Here is an 8,888-nt window from a genome sequence, read left to right on the forward strand (position 1 = left end):
GGCTGCCCCCTCTGCGTCGCTGATGAGAGTCGGGGCTGAAAACCGACCGATGCGTGTTCGCGTGAACAGAACTGTTGTGGATCCTGTTGTGCGACTGGGAGACCGCCGAATTCTGCTGCTGCGCCGTGTGCAACAGGGCACGGATCTGCTCGATCCCTCTACCAGCCTCTGAATCAGTCGGTTGGAGGGAATCAGCTATCTTGGCAGCGGCAGCCAGGTTGAGGACGGGTGTGCGGAACACCTCGACGTTGCTCTGACGAGTGCGTCGACTGGCAGAACGGTGGTGTTGACGGCGAGCGCCGGATGATTTGCCGACCTCGTGCTCGTTCCGACCAGTCCGGTGGGGACTTTCATGGGAATTGGCCATGAGAACTTCGGCTGCAAGCCCGCGACCCAAGTACTCGGAAGGTAACTCACTCGGAACCGAGTCCAAGCACTAGGACGGCGGCGCGACCACAACCGAATCGAGGACCGCCACTTGAGAAGACGCGTTGTGTCGCGCCTGGGCGTGTCGCACCCAACGCTGAAGCCACGGACGGCGGGACCGCTTGTTGCGGCACGTGATGGGGGTGAAGATCGACACCAGGGCCGATTGCTGGAGAAGAAGGATGCCGCGGGCACCGGCACGGAAGTGCGTAGCCTCGCGACTGGGGAGCGCCTCGACGTCGAGAGACGCATCCCGAAGCCATGCTGAATCGTCGACGATGAAGGAGAGTGCGCCGAAGAGGATCTCACTGTTGGAAATATGCCCTAGAGGAAATAATAAATTAGTTATTATTATATTTCTTTGTCCATGATAATCGTTTATTATCCATGCTATAATTGTATTGATTGGAAACATAGTGCATGTGTGGATACATAGACAAAACACTGTCCCTAGTAAGCCTCTAGTTGACTAGCTCGTTGATCAAAGATGGTCAAGGTTTCCTGACCATAGGCAAGTGTCGTCACTTGATAACGGGATCACATCATTAGGAGAATCATGTGATGGACTAGACCCAAACTAATAGACGTAGCATGTTGATCGTGTCATTTTGTTGCTACTGTTTTCTGCGTGTCAAGTATTTGTTCCTATGACCATGAGATCATATAACTCACTGACACCGGAGGAATGCTTTGTGTGTATCAAATGTCGCAACGTAACTGGGTGACTATGAAGATGCTCTACAGGTATCTCCGAAGGTGTTCGTTGAGTTAGTATGGATCAAGACTGGGATTTGTCACTCCGTATGACGGAGAGGTATCTCGGGGCCCACTCGGTAATACAACATCACACACAAGTCTTGCAAGCAATGTGACTTAGTGTAAGTTGCGGGATCTTGTATTACGGAACGAGTAAAGAGACTTGCCGGTAAACGAGATTGAAATAGGTATGCGGGTTCTGACGATCAAATCTCAGACAAGTAACATACCGAAGGACAAAGGGAATGACATACGAGATTATATGAATCCTTGGCACTGAAGTTCAAACGATAAGATCTTCGTAGAATATGTAGGATCCAATATGGGCATCCAGGTCCCGCTATTGGATATTGACCGAGGAGTCTCTCGGGTCATGTCTACATAGTTCTCGAACCCGCAGGGTCTGCACACTTAAGGTTCGACGTTGTTTTATGCGTATTTGAGTTATATGGTTGGTTACCGAATGTTGTTCGGAGTCCCGGATGAGATCACGGATGTCACGAGGGTTTCCGGAATGGTCCGGAAACGAAGATTGATATATAGGATGACCTCATTTGGTTACGAAAGGTTTTTGTGCATTACCGGAAAAGTTTCGGGCTCATCGGTAGTGTACTGGGAGTGCCGGGAGGGGTGCCGGGGACCATCAGGAGGGGTCTCACGCCCCAAGGGGTCTCATGGGCTATGGGAAGAGATAAACCATCCCCTAGTGGGCTGGAATAAGTTCCCACTAAGGCCCATAAGGTTTGAGAAGGAAAAAACACAAGGTGGAAAGAGTTTCCAAGTGGGAAGGTGGAATCCTACTCCAAGTAGGATTGGAGTAGGACTCCTCCACCTCCCATTTCGGCCAAACCTTTAGGTTTTGAGGCTGCCTCCTCCCCTCGCTCCCTCCTATATATAGTGGGGTTTTAGGGCTGATTTGAGACAACTTTTGCCATGGCAGCCCGACCACATACCTCCACGGTTTTACCTCTAGATCGCGTTTCTGCGGAGCTCGCACGGAGCCCTGCTGAGATTTGATCACCACCAACCTCCAGAGCGCCGTCACGCTGCCGTAGAACTCATCTACCTCTCTGTCTCTCTTGCTGGATCAAGAAGGCCGAGATCATCGTCGAGCTGTACGTGTGCTGAACGCGGAGGTGCCGTCCGTTCGGCACTAGATCGGAGCGGATCGTGGGACGGATCGCGGGACGGTTCGCGGGGCGGATCGAGGGACGTGAGGACGTTCCACTACATCAACCATGTTCACTAACGCTTCTGCTGTGCGATCTACAAGGGTACGTAGATCGGAAATCCCCTCTCGTAGATGGACATCACCATGATAGGTCTTCGTGCGCGTAGGAAAATTTTTGTTTCCCATGCGACGTTCCCCAACAGTGGCATCATGAGCTAGGTTCATGCGTAGATGTAATCTCGAGTAGAACACAAAAGTTTTTGTGGGCGGTGATGTGTGTCTTGCTGCCCTCCTTAGTCTTTTCTTGATTCCGCGGTATTGTTGGATCGAAGCGGCTCGGACCGACATTACTCGTACGCTTACGAGAGACTGGTTTCATCGCTACGAGTAACTCCGTTGCTCAAAGATGACTGGCGGGTGTCGGTTTCTCCAACTTTAGTTGAATCGGATTTGACCGAGGAGGTCCTTGGATGAGGTTAAATAGCAATTCATATATCTCCGTTGTGGTGTTTGCGTAAGTAAGATGAGATCCTACTAGATACCCATGGTCACCATGTAAAAACATGCAACAACAATTAGAGGACGTCTAACTTGTTTTTGCAGGGTATGCTTGTGATGTGATATGGCCAACGATGTGATGTGATATATTGGATGTATGAGATGATCATGTTGTAATAGTTAATATCGACTTGCACGTCGATGGTACGGCAGTCGGCAGGAGCCATAGGGTTGTCTTTAAACTAACGTTTGTGCTTGCAGATGCGTTTACTATATTGCTAGGACGTAGCTTTAGTAGTAATAGCATGAGTAGCATGACAACCCCGATGGCCACACATTGATGGAGATCATGATGATGGAGATCATGGTGTGACGTCGATGACAAGAAGATCGTGCCGATGCTTTGGTGATGGAGATCAAGAAGCACATGATGATGGCCATATCATGTCACTTATGAATTGCATGTGATGTTAATCCTTTATGCACCTTATCTTGCTTAGAACGACGGTAGCATTATGAGGTGATCTCTCACTAAAATTTCAAGACGAAATTGTGTTCTCCCGACTGTGCACCGTTGCGACAGTTCTTCGTTTCGAGACACCACGTGATGATCGGGTGTGATAGACTCAACGTTCACATACAGCGGGTGCAAAATAGTTGCACACGCGGAACACTCGGGTTAAGCTTGACGAGCCTAGCATGTGCAGACATGGCCTCGGAACACATGAGACCGAAAGGTCGAGCATGAATCGTATAGTTGATATGATTAGCATAGAGATGCTTACCACTGAAACTATTCTCGACTCACGTGATGATCGGACTTGAGATAGTGGATTTGGATCATGTACCACTCAAATGACTAGAGAGATGTACTTTTTGAGTGGGAGTTCTTAAGTAATATGATTAATTGAACTAATTGTCATGAACATAGTCTAATGGTCTTTGCGAATTACAATGTAGCTTGCGCTATAGCTCTACTGTTTTTATATGTTCCTAGAGAAAAATTTAGTTGAAAGTTGATAGTAGCAAACTTTGCAGACTGAGTTTGTAAAACCGAGGATTGTCCTCATTGCTGCGCAGAAGGCTTATGTCCTTAATGCACCACTCGGTATGCTACACCTCGAGCGATAGTTCAGTACAAAATACTTAATGGCTTAGAAGCAAGGCGCCGAAGACGTTTTGAAACGTCACGGAACATAAGAGATGTTCTAAAGAGATGAAATTGTGATTTCATGCTTGTGCCCTTGTTAAGAGGTATGAGACCTCCGACAAGATTCTTTGTCCATGAAGTAAAGGAGAAAAGCTCAATCGTTGAGCATGTACTCAGATTATCTGAGTACGACAATCGCTTGAATCAAGTGGGAGTTGATCTTCCAGATAAGATAGTGATGGTTCTCCAAAGTCACTGTCACCAAGCTGTGAGAGCTTTGTGGTGAACTATAACATATCAAGGATAGATACAATGATCCTTGAGCGATTCGCCATGTTTGACACTGCAAAAGTAGAAATCAAGAAGGAGCATCAATAGTCGATGGTTAGTAAAACCACTAAGTTTCGAGAAAGGCAAGGGCTAGAAGGGATACTTCATGAAACGGCAAAGCAGTTGCTGCACTGATGAAGAGACCCCAGATTAAACCCAAGCCCGGGACTAAGTGCTTCTGTTATGAGGGGAACGGTCACTGAGGCGGAGCAACTCTAGATACTTGGTAGATAAGAAGGCTGGCAAAAGTCGAAACAAGTATATTTGATATACATGATGTTGATGTGTACTTTACTAGTACTCCTAGTAGCACGAGGGTATTGGATACCGGTTCGGTTGCTAAGTGATTAGTAACACGAAATGAAAGCTACGGCATAAACGGAGACTAGCTAAAAGCGAGGTGACGATACGTGTTGGAAGTGTTTCCAAGGTTGATATGATCAAACGTCGCACGCTCCCTCTACCATCGGGATTGGTGTTAAACCTAAATAATTGTTATTTGGTGCTTGCGTTAAGCATGAACATGATTGGATCGTGTTTATTGCAATACGATTATTCATTTAAAGAGAATAATGGTTACTCTATTTGTTTGAATAATCACCTTCAATGGTTTACTGAATCTCGATCGTAGTGTTACACATGTTCATGATATTGGTGCCAAAAGATACGAGGTAATGATGATAGTACCACTTACTTGTGGCACTGCCGCTTGAGTCATGTTGGTATAAATTGCATGAAGAGGCTCCATGCTGATGGATCTTTATACTCACTTGATTTTGAATCACTAGTGACATGCAAATCATACCACATGAGCAAGGCCTTGTTTTCATTGAGATGAAACAAGATAGTAACTTGTTGGAAGTGATACATTTTGATGTATGCAGTCCAATGGGTGCTGAGGCACGCAGTGGATATCATTATGTTCTTACTTCAATTACGATTTGAGTAGACACAAGAGTATTTACTTAATGAATCACAAGTCTGAAATATTGAAAAGTTCAATTCTGTTTCGGAGTGAAGTTCACCATGATAGGTCTTCGTGCGCGTAGGAAATTTTTTGTTTCCCATGCGACGTTCCCCAACACTCACGACCCATGCATAAATCTCCGCCGGACGACATGATGAAAAGATGAAGTTGCAAACTCGCCGGAAGTCGCTTAGACACCTGCGCCATGGTGGGCGCCAACTGTCGTGGGTATAAGTCTGACAGTAGATGTGTAGGGTACGAAAGGATGGGCAGAGCCTTAGCTACGGCGAGGTTGTATGAGTTCAGGCCCCTCTACGGTGGAGGTAAAAGCCCGACATCTCAGTGCTCTTGGGAGCTTAGTGTCGAGTGGAATATAGGATTACAGTGAATGCCAACCCCTGCACCAGTGGGGAAGGGCGGCTTATATAGAGTGCGCTGCCCTCCACAACGGCCCGGTGGACAGGGGTGGAATAGTGGTGAATAAATGCCTACGTTACAGGTAACGTATGTCTTAAATGCTAATAATGGTGTATGAAAACGTATGACCGTTGCCCTCCTGGGAGGTTACGATGTACAAAGTGGAATTCAGTCGGTACGATAAATATGCTCCAAATGCTCGTCACCGACTGGATGATGGGGGGTCCTTAGTTTAGTCGGAACTGTCTAAGGGCCTTGCCCTCTATGAAGGGTAGTCCTTGGGTAGGACCTATAGGGCAGGCCTATGACCCTACGCTGGGACTATAACCCCATCAACCAGTGAAACGAACCGTTAGGGACCGAGTGCTTCCGCGGAATCTTTCGATGTGACCGGTCAAACTGACAGCGGCGGATTTTCTGGGATCCTCAAATTTCGGTTGTCGCGCGCTCAGCGGGGATGACGACAACGCCATCGATTAGTTTCTGCCGCCTCGATTACCGCGCCTTTATCTTCTCCACTAACATCGCAACAACCGGTCGGGGGGATAAGATTTCGGGGCCACTTGTTAGTGACTCAGTCGGAAGTTTATTTAAACTCCTCCGGCGGGGATTTCTTGTTGCGCTGCTCTTCTTCCTCGCATTAACCTCGCTCCTCCCGCAGCTCCGTGCGCGCTCCAAGCCTCCACCTTCCTCTCCTCCTTTGCGGATTTGTTGCCTTCACCATGATGAAGGGGCAGACCAGCAAACTCGAGTCGCAGAAGAAGAAGAAGAAGGGGGCGGCCCCTGCTCAGTGGCGACTGCGGGCACTGCCGGCGGGTTGGATCCAGGGGGATTTCCTCCCCTCCACGGTGACGGCGGACGACTTGCTGGAGCTAGTGGAGCACGGCATGATCGCCAACAAGTCGTGGAGGCTGCCGGCGGAGGGCGAGACGGAACCGGCGCCGAAATAGGGAGAGCGCGTCCTGCTGCTCAGCCACGTGTTCAGGGTTTTTTCCCTGCCTCCCCAACCCTTCTTCAGAGGTATTATGAATCACTTCGGGGCGCAGCTCCATCATTTTCCTCCGAACGCGATAGCCCACCGTGCCGCATTCGTCACCCTTTGCGAGTGCTTTATTGGATGTCCCCCCACTGGGGGCTCTTTAAGTACGTCTTCTCCGCTAGGTCCCAAACTATCAAAAAGCTTAGCCAGTCGGATGATATGACCCATCTCCTCCAACTCTGCGGGGGCTTAGGCTTCCAGAAGAAAACAAAAGGTAGCTACCCCCCTCTCCAGTTGTCTGAGTCAGTTAGGAACTGACAGTTGACCTGGTTCTATTGCCAGGACATCGCCTGTCCGAATGCTACGACTGGGCTGCCACCTTTTAGCCTGGACCGTCCGGCCCCTCCCAGGCAGCTTGCGCTCTCAAAGGTGGAAAAGATCCAGATCCAACCTGTGGTCGACGCGCTGATAGCTGTCGTCCGCAAGGCAGTCACCGGTACAGATTTGTTGGAGACTTTTCTGGGTCGGTGCATCCAGCCGCTGCAAGCCCGACACCACGCCATGTGGCACTACGCGGGGCCTCAGGATTCCACTCGGACTCATCCACAATGCGGGACCGGGGAGGTTGTGACAGCGTGGGTCCGCGGCATCACAGGCGCATGCGACAACCATCGAGGAGCCCGGCGGGTGAAGCCCTTCCGTGCCGATAATCCTCCTCCGAATGAGGTGGGCACCGCTTGTCGAGTGCTTTCAATCTTCTTAGATCTATCGCTTTTCTTGTACCGCCGCCTGACGTCTGACGTTGCCGACTGTATTTTGTGCAGGAGTGGACCAATTGGTATTCTCCCATCTCGAACGGGAATCCAGCTGAGGAAGAGGAGGGCAGCCAGGAGGGCAGCATGGATAGCGCCGAGTACGTCTCCGAAAGTGGGGAGACGGAGGAGGAGACTGAAGAGGAGGAGGGGGAGGTTGGGGAGCAGAGCTCGCCACCTCCACCATCAGAGCATCGGACTAAGCGCCATCACGAACCTGCGGCTCCGCCAGCTCCTCCAGCGGCCCCGAGTGCTCCGCCAGCCTCTCCCATGGCTCCAAGTGCTCGGAGTGTGAAGAGGACCAGGAACGCTGCTGCCGAGCCCACGGACCAGCCATCCAAGGTGGCCAAACCTAGTGGGCCCAAACCTCGGAAAGCTTTGCCTCGGATGAGGATCGCTGTTCCAGTCGCCTCAGCGTAAGTGTCTTGTTCTCCCATCTCCCTTCAGTATCTGATTGAACTCACGCTTATCCGTCGAGTGGATTTTACTCGACAGAGCTGCTACCTCCGGCACCACACAGCCGCGCCAGGACGTTGATCCCATGGATACGGATAACGTTGCCACATCCCAGCAAGGTACGTTGTCGCGACTCCGAGAGTTTGTATTATTGTTTCGCGAGCGCTGTCTTTAATCTTGCCCTTTTTCTATAATTTCATGTTGTTCAGTCGAGCTTCCTTCGGAGGTGATTCATCTGGAGGACGACGACCAAAGGGGGTCAGGGCCAGCTTTGGCGCCTGTCCTTGAGGTTGTCCCATCTGCTGTCGCTCCCACCATGGACGTGCCACCGACCGAGACGATGCCGCCGACTGAGACGGTGCCCCTCGCGGTGGAACCGACTGGAGCGGAGCTTGGGATGCCCAAGGAGTCTTATGTCGTGCCGGGTCCGTCGACCGTTCAATATGACGCCCGACACCTCCCGGAAGACCAGGTGGGGGCCGCCAAGGAGGCCATGGTGCAGGTGGAGCTGATGGTGGGTGACGCCAAGGGAGCGTATGACTCCATCGCGTCTTTGTACAAGAAAAGCTTGGAACTCCGGGACGATATCCGAGTAAGTGCGCTAGTAAGTGTTTACTTTCCTCTTGTTACCCACTGGGGGTTTAAGTGATATACTCGGAAACAGTAGGATTATTTTGCAGTGGGTTCACTCCGAGTGAACCCAGTGGGTGTAGTCCCCGAGACTTCTGTCGAGTGCTTGCACCGGCAGTTGTCTTTATATGCATTTTCCGTGACCTGATCAGATCAGAGCTGATCTGCCCGAATGGTACCAGTGGGGGCACTCCGAGTGCACCCACTGGGTGTAGTCCCCGAGGGTAGTGTTACTCAGGTCGGGTAATAGTAGTCTCATAGGCTTGTCTGTTTGTCATGTAGCTCAATAGGGCCGA

This window comes from Hordeum vulgare, chromosome 2H (assembly GCF_904849725.1).
Source record: "Hordeum vulgare subsp. vulgare chromosome 2H, MorexV3_pseudomolecules_assembly, whole genome shotgun sequence".
Classification (NCBI taxonomy): domain Eukaryota; kingdom Viridiplantae; phylum Streptophyta; class Magnoliopsida; order Poales; family Poaceae; genus Hordeum; species Hordeum vulgare.